This window comes from Euprymna scolopes, unplaced genomic scaffold, assembly GCF_053919585.1.
Source record: "Euprymna scolopes isolate OS-2025 unplaced genomic scaffold, ASM5391958v1 sca230, whole genome shotgun sequence".
NCBI classification, from domain to species: Eukaryota; Metazoa; Mollusca; class Cephalopoda; order Sepiida; family Sepiolidae; genus Euprymna; species Euprymna scolopes.
Window position 1 is genome coordinate 17,501 of NW_027633248.1, and position 10,000 is coordinate 27,500.

The following is a 10,000-nucleotide window of genomic DNA, read 5'->3' on the forward strand; positions in this document are numbered from 1 at the left end:
ACGCCCTACTGCCACCCCCACATGGCGGTAGGTGTAAAATCGGAATAGACCGGACCAGGAATGTCGAGGGGGAAAAAAATGACAAAGTCCTGGTGTGCCTAGGCGTCGAGAAGGCACTTTGCGACGCCTACCGACATCCCCATGTGGCAGTAGGCGTAAAACTGGAAAATCGCCGACCAGAAATGTCGCTTCGTATAATCGACGTTTTTTTGACCACCATTTTCAGGTGTCGGAGGTGGGTCTGGACGAATACCAACACCATTTCTGGGGTTTTCCAGTTTGAAAGTTTTATAAAACATGTTCGGTAGGAAGCACACTTTGGTGTGTCGGTTCGTCGGAGCAGCGACTCTTTGCCTCGTGGTGGTCCGGAACGTCTCTACGGGCTTGTCGCAAAGGCGTCAGAAGTGGCATCTCCGCCGCCTAGGGCTGTCACCGTTATCGCTGTCGCCGCGCTCCAACTTGTTTTGATCCGCCGCCTTCGTTCCTGCCAACCGTGCGCCCGCTCATCGTCGTTAGGTTATAATACGTGGTACGTGTGTGTGCTTCTCCGTGGACCTAGGGCTGCTCGACGTGTCGAACGATATGTTGGAACAACTAACGGCTCCTTTCCTGGTTCCATAGTCGTCGTGGTACCCGCGTCGTCAGCCATATCTATGTCCACCATGTTTAGCCGATACGTTTGCTGCAGCTTCTGCTTCCGCCTCAGCGTTCGCCGCTCTCAGCCGCCGCTGTTGTTGCTGCCGTTCTGCCATTCAACCACTACCTGCGAATCTTTCGATGATCGGCCGAACGACCCATCGCTGTGCGACCGATAAATCCTCCGGATTAGGGAGAAACGCCGCCGCTCTCTGCCGCCGTCGAACGGAAAAACGTACATTGTAACGAACGAACGAACGAACGAACGAATTAACGAACGAGCGAACAAACAAACAAAAATAGCCGCGGGGGATGCACTATGTAGATCCTGATCCCCTTGTAACCATACGTACGTTGTTCGATGCTCTCCCGTCCTGGAAGTCGCCGCAGCAAACAGGAGGATGAGCAGCAGCAGGCGCCGCCGCCGTAACCGCCGCCTGCCTGCCGCCTCCTACTCCTGTCAGCGTCCGATCTCACAGCCGTGTGAACGTTCGCTGACACCCGATTTCTTTCCGTCTGGCAAAACCTTGGACGTCCCGCTCGCGGTACACGTGCTGCAGCGACTTCTCGTCCGACAACGCATAAGCGTCGACGTCTGCCGCCGCATCTTCTGGATACGTGGACGGTGATAGCGCTAGTCCCTTCTTGCGCCACCTCCACCTTTGTTAGCGCCAAAGAAGATCGATCGAGCCAGTCGTGGTCGCAGTCGATTAACCCGTTTTCACCGTCCGCAGTTCCCAAGCCGCCGATCAAGTCGTTGCTCTTCTTGTTCGTTCTTCCCATACCGTCGATTTGCACGGCTGCCCGGATGAGCCATCCTCTGTCCGGCGAAGCGCTCACGTCAGTGATCGATACTTGCACCGACAGTCCTCCCGCTCGCGACTCGGTGCTCGAATCGGACTCGGTTCGTTTTTATCTCGATGCGATTGTGAAAAGGGGACCGGTCGTCAATGTCGTGTGTGTCGACGATGTTGTTCGCCCGGTCCGCCGCGTTGTTGTCGTTTTTTTTTTTTTTTTTTTCCCCTAACGTTCGCCGTCGCACGGACGAAAGGGTGAGAAAAAAAAAAAAGCTCGAAAAAGCCGCCCAAAAAAATCGGACCGAGGAGCCGCTTGCGAGAACGCGCCATGTGCACGTTGTCTCTCCTCGGTTTTCCGAGCACGAACACGCGCGGTCGGTCGGGCGGTCGACGAAGGCGACGACGAAGGTGACGGGAAAATTTACGCCGCCGCTGCCCTGGTCCAGCTCCTCCCCGATGACGGCTGTGATGTTGACGTTGACGTTGGCGACGACGACGACGACGACGGAGACGACGACGACGACGAGACGGCATCGATGGCGACCACGATGACGACGACCTCGACGAGTTCAGTCTGCACCTTGACCTCCGATGTCCGTGTGCACTGCCGTCGTGCTGTTTGTCGTTTGTCGTATGTATCGCTGTCAAGGGTGCCGTTGTCGTTGTTGTTTGTCGACGTTGTTGCTTGCTCTCTCGTCTCGGTCGGTTGGTACGTTGATGACGACGACGACGACGACGAAGACGACGACGACGACGACGAGACGGCATCGATGGCGACCACGATGACGACGACCTCGACGATTCCAGTCTGCACCTTGACCTCCGATGTCCGTGTGCACTGCCGTCGTGCTGTTTGTCGTTTGTCGTATGTATCGCTGTCAAGGGTGCCGTTGTCGATGTTGTTGTTGTCGACGCTGTCGTCTGTTCTCTCTTCTCGGCCGGCTGTGACGTGGACGGTTGACGACGACGACGACGAGACGGAATCGATGGCGACCACGATGACGACGACCTCGGCGAGTTCAGTCTGCACCTTGACCCTCGATGTCCGTGTGCACTGCCGTCGTGCTGCTTGTCGTTTGTCGTATGTATCGCTGTCAAGGGTGCCGTTGTCGTTGTTGTTGTCGACGTTGGTCGCTTTCGTTCTTTGAGTCTCGGTCTCGGTCCAAGTCAGGGGAGAAACAAAAAAGAGGCCATCAGCGCGGGCAGCGCGCTTCTACTGACGGCGAACCCCCTCGAAAAATAAATAAACACGTGCCCGTCGTTGTAGTTGTCTGTCTTATGTCGGTCGGTCGGTCGGTCGGTCTGTCGTTCTGTCGAAACAAAGTCCCAAATTCCAACGATACCTGGTTGATCCTGCCAGTAGTCATATGCTTGTCTCAAAGCTTAAGCCATGCAAGTGTAAGTTCACGCCACGCATTAGAACGGGCGAAACCGCGAATGGCTCAGGAACCGGACCTAATCCTCGGGACCGGATTCCTCCTCGGAGGCGATGGATAACTGTGGCAATTCTAGAGCTAATACATGTGACACAGGCCGCGATCGGTCGGCGCGCCGTCGTCGCCACGCCTCGCGCGCTGGCACCCGCGTCGGCCGTTCCGGGTCGCGGCGCTACATATAGACTGAGACCGATGCGCGTCATTCCGTCCTCCCGTCGTCGGCGTTCCCGCTCGCGGGTCCGTTCGGTGGCGGGGCTCATAGGGCGGCGCGCTCCGGCTTTGGTGACTCTGGATAACTCACTGGTCGATCGCACGAGCTTTCACGCCCGGCGACGGGTCTCTCGAGGGTCCGCCCTATCAACTGTCGACGGTCGGTTAAGTGCCTACCGTGGTTACTACGGGTAACGGGGAATCGGGGTTCGATTCCGGAGAGGGAGCATGCGAAACGTCTACCACATCCAAGGAAGGCAGCAGGCGCGCAAATTACCCACTCCCGGCACGGGGAGGTAGTGACGAAAAATAACGACGCGGGACTCTGTCGAGGCCCCGCGATCGGAATGAGTACACTTCAAAATCCGTTAACGAGGACCAACCGTAGGGCAAGTCTGGTGCCAGCAGCCGCGGTAATTCCAGCTCCGGTAGCGTAAATTAAAAGTTGTTGCGGTTAAAAAGCTCGTAGTCCGAACTCGGGTTCGTGGTCGCGCAAGCGGCCCCGGGGCGGCGGCGCCATCGTCCGTCGTTGACTTTGGTCGTCCGTTCGCATTCCCGGCCCTTTCCGCCGGTGTCAACCGCTAGCATACCCGCCACGCGGTCCTGCCGGCGAGGTGGACGAGGAGGTCGTGATCGGGATCCGGGAAAAAAAACAAGTGGTCGTCGGTTCGGTTCCGGGAGTAGTCTAACGGGGGGGTGCTACGTGTGTGTGTTTGGGTGCGTTCATTTCCCCGCACTCTGACCCCCGCGCTTCTCTCCCTCTCCCTTTCCGCGCGTTCCTCTTTTTTTTGAACCCCCCGGTCCGCTCCGAGTCCCTGCTTCGTGTCTTGTCTGCGCGCGTGTTGCGGTCGGCGGTTTCTCCTCCAAGGGTGCTCTTAACCGAGTGTCCGCGGCGGCCGGTACGTTCACTTTGAAAAAATTAGAGTGCTCAGAGCGGGCTGTTCAAGCTTGCATACGATAAGCATGGAATGATGGAAGAGGGCCTCGTCTACGTCTGTCGGTCTCCGTCTACGGCGAGGCAATGATCGAAGGGAGCGGTCGGGGCCACTCGTATTGCGACGTTAGAGGTGAAATTCTTGGATCGTCGCAAGACGAACTGCAGCGATGGCGTGTGGCAAGCACGTTTTCCTCGATCAAGAGCGAAAGTCGGAGGTTCGAAGACGATCAGATACCGTCGTAGTTCCGACCGTAAACGATGCCGACCGGCGATCCGCCGGCGTTCGCTTCCATGACCCGGCGGGTAGCCTGCGGGAAACCAGAGTTCGGTTCCGGGGGGAGTATGGTTGCAAAGCTGAAACTTAAAGGAATTGACGGAAGGGCACCACCAGGAGTGGAGCCTGCGGCTTAATTTGACTCAACACGGGAAAACTCACCCGGTCCGGACACCGGTAGGATTGACAGATCGATAGCTCTTTCTCGATTCGGTGGGTGGTGGTGCATGGCCGTTCTTAGTTGGTGGAGCGATCCGTCTGGTTGATTCCGATAACGAACGAGACTCCGGCCTGCTAACTAGTGCGCCGATGTCAGTGATTTTTACGGCGGGCTCGGCGTCCTCCGTGGCGCTCGGGTCCGGGTCGGTTTTCTCACGCACTTCTTAGAGGGACGGGTGGCAGAAAGCCACACGAGGCGGAGCGATAACAGGTCTGTGATGCCCTTAGATGTCCGGGGCCGCACGCGCGCTACACTGGAGGTATCAGCGGGGACTTCGCCCCGGCCCGAGAGGGTTGGGAAACCTCTGAACCACCTCCCGTGATAGGGATCGGGGCCTGTAACCAACCCCGTGAACGAGGAATTCCCGGTAGGCGCGGGTCAACAGCCCGCGTCGATCACGTCCCTGCCCTTTGTACACACCGCCCGTCGCTACTACCGATCGAACGGTCCGGTGAGGTCCTCGGATCTGGCCGACGACGCCGCCGGGCAGTGCGCGACGTGTCCGTCACGACACTCGTGCATCTACGCCTCGGCGTTCGATGCCTGGAGAAGACGACCGAACCCGATCGTTTAGAGGAAGTAAAAGTCGTAACAAGGTTTCCGTAGGTGAACCTGCGGAAGGATCATTACCGTTTTCCCGTTCGAGACTGGTTTGTTGTTTTCCGGCCTACCTCCTCTGTCTGTCGGCGTCAACGCCTCGAATGCGCGCAAACAAACCTATAAAAGGCGGAGCGAGAGATAGATTTGTGGTGACGCGGAGGTTTTTAAAGCCCCAGCTCTTCTTGCTTGCTTCCGCGTCTTACCACCTGTTTGTTTTTTCGCCCACCGCAAGTGATGGCCGCTTCTTCTTTGCCTTGTCGCCGCTTTATCGTTTTTTGTTTTTTTGCAGCCGCTGTGCCACCGCCGCTAGCTAAAAACAAACTACTCGCGACATTGCAATGCCGTCACGCCTCCTCGCACAGACCTCCTCGCACACTACTAAATCTATATAAACAAAAACTAATATAAAAAAACCCAAGTGCTGAACCCTGGACGGGGGATCACTCGGCTCGTCCGTCGATGAAGAGCGCGGCCAGCCGCGAGAACTGATGCGAATTGCAGGACTCAGTGAACATCGACACCTCGAACGCACATTGCGGCCCCGAGATCCCTTGTCTCGGGGCCACGTCCGGTCGAGAGGCGGAACGTTACATGTCTTTCTCCGTTAACGAAACGACATCTTGCCGTCCCCGTGCCCGCCCGGTCCTCGGCACGGTGGTAACCGGGACGTCGCAGGAGCGAGTGACGAGGGGGAAGAAAAATAAAAAAAGAATTGACTCCTTTCAATGTCTTTTTTTTTTTTAAAACCCTCTCCGGCCTCCTCCTTCGTCTCCCGCTGGCAGACCGCGGAGTCTTTTCCCTTTTCGACCGCGTGAAGAAACACTGTGGAGGAGGAGCAGGAGGAGTCTGTCCGAAAGCAGCCGAAGGGAGAACAAAACAAAAAAAAAGCACCGACCTAACCGACTGCCGACGTAAGCGCCGCCTGCTCGTCTCGCTCTCTGCCTCATGAAGGTGTCTCTCAGCGACGCCTCGAGCAGCGCGACGAGCACGGCCGTCGCACCGTAAAAAGGTGGCCGCGTCGTAGGCAACGTCGGATGGGGAGGACCCAGGCTTTTTTTTAATTGTTGGCTTCTTCATTTTCGGTCGGACGGGCGCTATATCGGCCAGCCGTCGTCACACGGAGGGTACCGATCGAGATTCCTCTCCTCCAAACACCACACTCTACTAAAAACCGCCGCCCTCGGCTCGGACGAGACGACCCGCTGAACTTAAGCATATCGCTAAGCGGAGGAAAAGAAACCAACCGGGATTCCCTTAGTAACGGCGAGTGAACCGGGAGAAGCCCAACGCCGAATCCCGTCGCAAGTAAAAGGCTTCGGGACGTGTGGCGCATGGGTCGAAGGCAGCCGTTCGTTTTCGTCTCGCATAGTTCGGAGTTCCCTCGATCGGGGCCGCCCGCGGCGGGTGCCAGGCCCATTCGGTGCGGACGGCGAGCGACGGCCTTCGATCCGAGAGTCGGGTTGCTTGGGAACGCAGCCCAAATCGGGTGGTAAGCTCCATCCAAGGCTAAATACCGGGACGAGTCCGATAGTCGACAAGTACCGTGAGGGAAAGTTGAAAAGAACTTTGGAGAGAGAGTTCAAGAGAACGTGAAACCGCCCAGGGGTAAACGGGTGGGACCGCTCACCGCGATCGCGGGGGGACTCAGTCCGGTGCTGCCTAGGCTCGAGCCCAAACTCGATGTGTGTTCTTGAAAGAGAGGCCGTCGCGGCACAGGTCGTCGTTCGTCGTGTCCGCGGGGGACTCGTTCCCCGCGGTTCCAGCTTTTGTGCCCGCGTCGCCGACGAAGGAGACGGGCCGCGTGGATAGCGGGAAGGGAAACGTGGTGACGACCGCGGCGTCGGTAGGTGGCTGCGTCGGTTGGCTGCGACGGAGGGGACTCGTCCTCTCGATCGCTGCTGCCGCCGGGCCCTAACCCGCCGCATCCGTCGCCGCCGCTTCTTCTTTCCTCCTGCTCCCTCCGCGCGCGACTCCGCTGCACCCGTCCCCTTCATCATCGCTCGGCGTAATCATGGCGCGGGCGCTTCGGCGCGACCTCCGCGCGGCCGGCACCGGACGCACTTCCCCTCCGGTCCGTCGTCGCGACCCGTTCCCGGCGTGCAGGTCGAACACGCGGGTTTTTTTCCGTAGGCGGCAGGCGTTTCATCACCCTGAAAACCCCCGTCTTCCCACCTTGTGAAGTCGGGGGCCACCGGCCGTCGGGCCCGCGAACGTAACTGCCCCTTTCTGCCGGGAACGGAGGAAATCTGACACGATCCGTTACACGTGGCGAGCCGGTCCGTTTTGATCCCGCCGGAAGTCGCGTGCGGGCGACGCACTCTGTGTGTCGCTCCTTAGGCGCCCCACCGTCTCGGGCGCGTGCGCGATGAGAGGCGGGATAGGACTGGCGCGGCCTCGCCGTCACGCACCTCGCCGACGTTTCGGGTTCTTGTCGGGGGCAACCCCGCCCGCGCCCGTTTCCGTTTCCGGAGAGGTCGCTCGGCGACGCTTTTTTACTCGAGCCGCCCGCCACCCCGGGTCAGCGACGTGCATCGGCAACCCACCCGACCCGTCTTGAAACACGGACCGAGGAGTCCTGGCCGTTCGCGAGTCGTAGGGGCCACCTCTGACTAACCCCGAAGGCGAAGCGAAAGCGAGAGAGCGTGTAGGAGGGCGTCGATCGGGAGAGGTGTCGTGGCAAAGTCGTCCGGGGGTCGTCGGGGGGTGTCGTCGGTCTCGTGCCGTCGTCTTCTCCTCGCCTCACCCGCCTCCGAGCCGTGCCCGATCCCGCCGGCGCGGCGTTTTCGGCCTTCCGCCGTCGCTGCTGCGGTGCCCGCAACTTTTCCTTTTTTCTCTCTTCCCGAGAGAGATAGGAGAGGGAAGGCTCGTGGCTGACGTGCGGTTGTTTTTCCCTCCTCCCCGAGAGGGGACCGGCGCATCATCCAAAAAGGGGAATTGCCGGGCGCCAGCTTCCATATCCTCCTTCCGCCCATCGGTGAGATCCCGCGGCTTGAACTAGTCCTATTTTGTCGTCGAGTTTAGGCGCTGCGCGCGGGCGCATCACCCCCGGGTCGGTTTCCCCTTTTTCCGAGTACGACTCGGCCGACTCTGGCGTAGCGAGCGACCAGGGACCCGAAAGATGGCGATCCACGCCCGGTCGGGATGAAGCCAGAGGAAACTCTGGTGGAAGTCCGAAGCGCCTCTGACGTGCAAATCGATCGTCGGAACCGGGTGTAGGGGCGAAAGACCAATCGAGCCGTCTAGTAGCTGGTTCCCTCCGAAGTTTCCCTCAGGATAGCTGGCGCTCGATCGTCGCAATTCCATCCGGTAAAGCGAACGATTGGAGGCCCCGGGGCCGTTCACGGCCTCGACCTACTCTCGAACTCGGAACGGGTGGAACGGGCCGACTCTCCCGAACGACGGAGCCGACCCATCCGGCCGCCGCCGCCAGCACGCTTCGCTGGGCGGTTGGTCACCTCGAATGCGAGTGCCAAGTGGGCCACTTTTGGTAAGCAGAACTGGCGCTGTGGGATGAACCAAACGTCCGGCTAAGGTGCCTAACGCGACGCCCATGAGATCCCCGAAAGGGTGTCGGTCGATATAGACAGCAGGACGGTGGCCACGGAAGTCGGAATCCGCTAAGGAGTGTGTAACAACTCACCTGCCGAATCGACCGGCCCCGAAAATGGATGGCGCTGGAGCGACGGACCGATGCCGGACCGTCGCGGCGAGGAGCGATGAACTTTCGCGCCGAAACGATGCCGCGACGAGTAGGAGGGCGCCGCGGCGAGCACGGAAGCCTAGGGCGCGAGCCCGGGTGGAGCCGACCGCGGGTGCAGATCTCGGTGGTAGTAGCAAATATTCGAACGAGACCTTCGAAGACCGAAGTGGAGAAGGGTTCCGTGCCAACGGCGGTCGAGCACGGGTCAGTCGGTCCTAAGACGCGGGCGAAAGTCTTCCCGAAAGGCGCCGGATCCGTTATGAAAGTGAAAGCGATCGAATCGAATCGAATCAAAAGCCCAAACAAAAACAAAGCGGCCGGCCTCCCGTCGAAAGGGAATCGGGTTAATATTCCCGAACCCGGACTCGGAGAGGGCCCGGGGGTGGCGACGCTGTCGGCAGCGATGTCGGCGGCGCCCGTCGCTTCCCGGGCGAAACCGCGGTGACGCAAGCGAGCCCGGAGACGTCGCCGGGAGCCCCGGGAAGAGTTCTCTCTTCTTCGTAAAGGACCATGTCCGTGGAATCGGCTCGTCCGGAGATACGGAAAAGGTACCTGTAGAGCGCCGCGGCTCGGGCGGCGTCCGGTGCGCTTTCGGCGGCCCTGGAAAATCCGGGTCCGGTTTTCGCAGCTCTCGAGTCGGTCCGTACCCACCATCCGCAGCAGGTCTCCAAGGTGTACAGCCTCTCGTCGATGGCATCAATGTAGGTAAGGGAAGTCGGCAAAATGGATCCGTACCTTCGGAAGAAGGATTGGCTCCGAGGACCGGGTCGGTCGGGCCGTGCCCGCGCGAAGCGAGGAACCGGTACGGGGCTGTAGCGTTCGCTCCGTTCGCGCTTTGCGGCGAAGGCATAGGGGCCGCGGCGGTCCGTTGTGCGGCGGCGTGTTCCGGTCGAGCGGTCGCGGTCAAGCGAGCGTGTGTTGCGGGTCGGAGAGCGATACGGGTGGGAGTCCGCCGTCGGGCGGCAGGAGTGTGGCGTCGACCAAAAACGGCGGGGGACCGTCGGCGGGGGTCGTCTTTCTGGCGGCGGCGGTTCAAGCGGCTTTTCTGCGGGGTGCTTCGCTCCGGGGTCGGGGTGGCGGCGGGCGGCTCCAATCCGTTCGTCGCAACGTCTCCGTCCTCCTCGAAAAGGGGTGAGGCTGCCTTGCGGACGTGTCGTCGTCGCTTTGCCGGTGCGGTCTTCGTCGGCACC

At 60.0% G+C, this 10,000-nt stretch overlaps 2 non-coding genes and 1 pseudogene across 2 annotated transcripts in view; all 3 read left to right on the forward strand.

Annotated features, from left to right (window-relative positions):
• Positions 1-2,773: 2,773 nt before the first annotated feature.
• Positions 2,774-5,139, forward strand: LOC145273978 (small subunit ribosomal RNA; annotated as a pseudogene).
• A 395-nt stretch (positions 5,140-5,534) lies between these two features.
• On the forward strand, positions 5,535-5,692 carry LOC145273986 (5.8S ribosomal RNA). Its single transcript, XR_013866573.1, has one exon. It is a non-coding gene; the product is annotated as a 5.8S ribosomal RNA (ribosomal RNA).
• A 593-nt stretch (positions 5,693-6,285) lies between these two features.
• LOC145273981 (large subunit ribosomal RNA) overlaps positions 6,286-10,000 on the forward strand; it is a 5,723-nt gene continuing 2,008 nt past the window's right edge. The window contains exon 1 of the ribosomal RNA XR_013866569.1: positions 6,286-10,000. This exon is cut by the window's right edge and continues 2,008 nt beyond it. This is a non-coding gene — a ribosomal RNA (large subunit ribosomal RNA).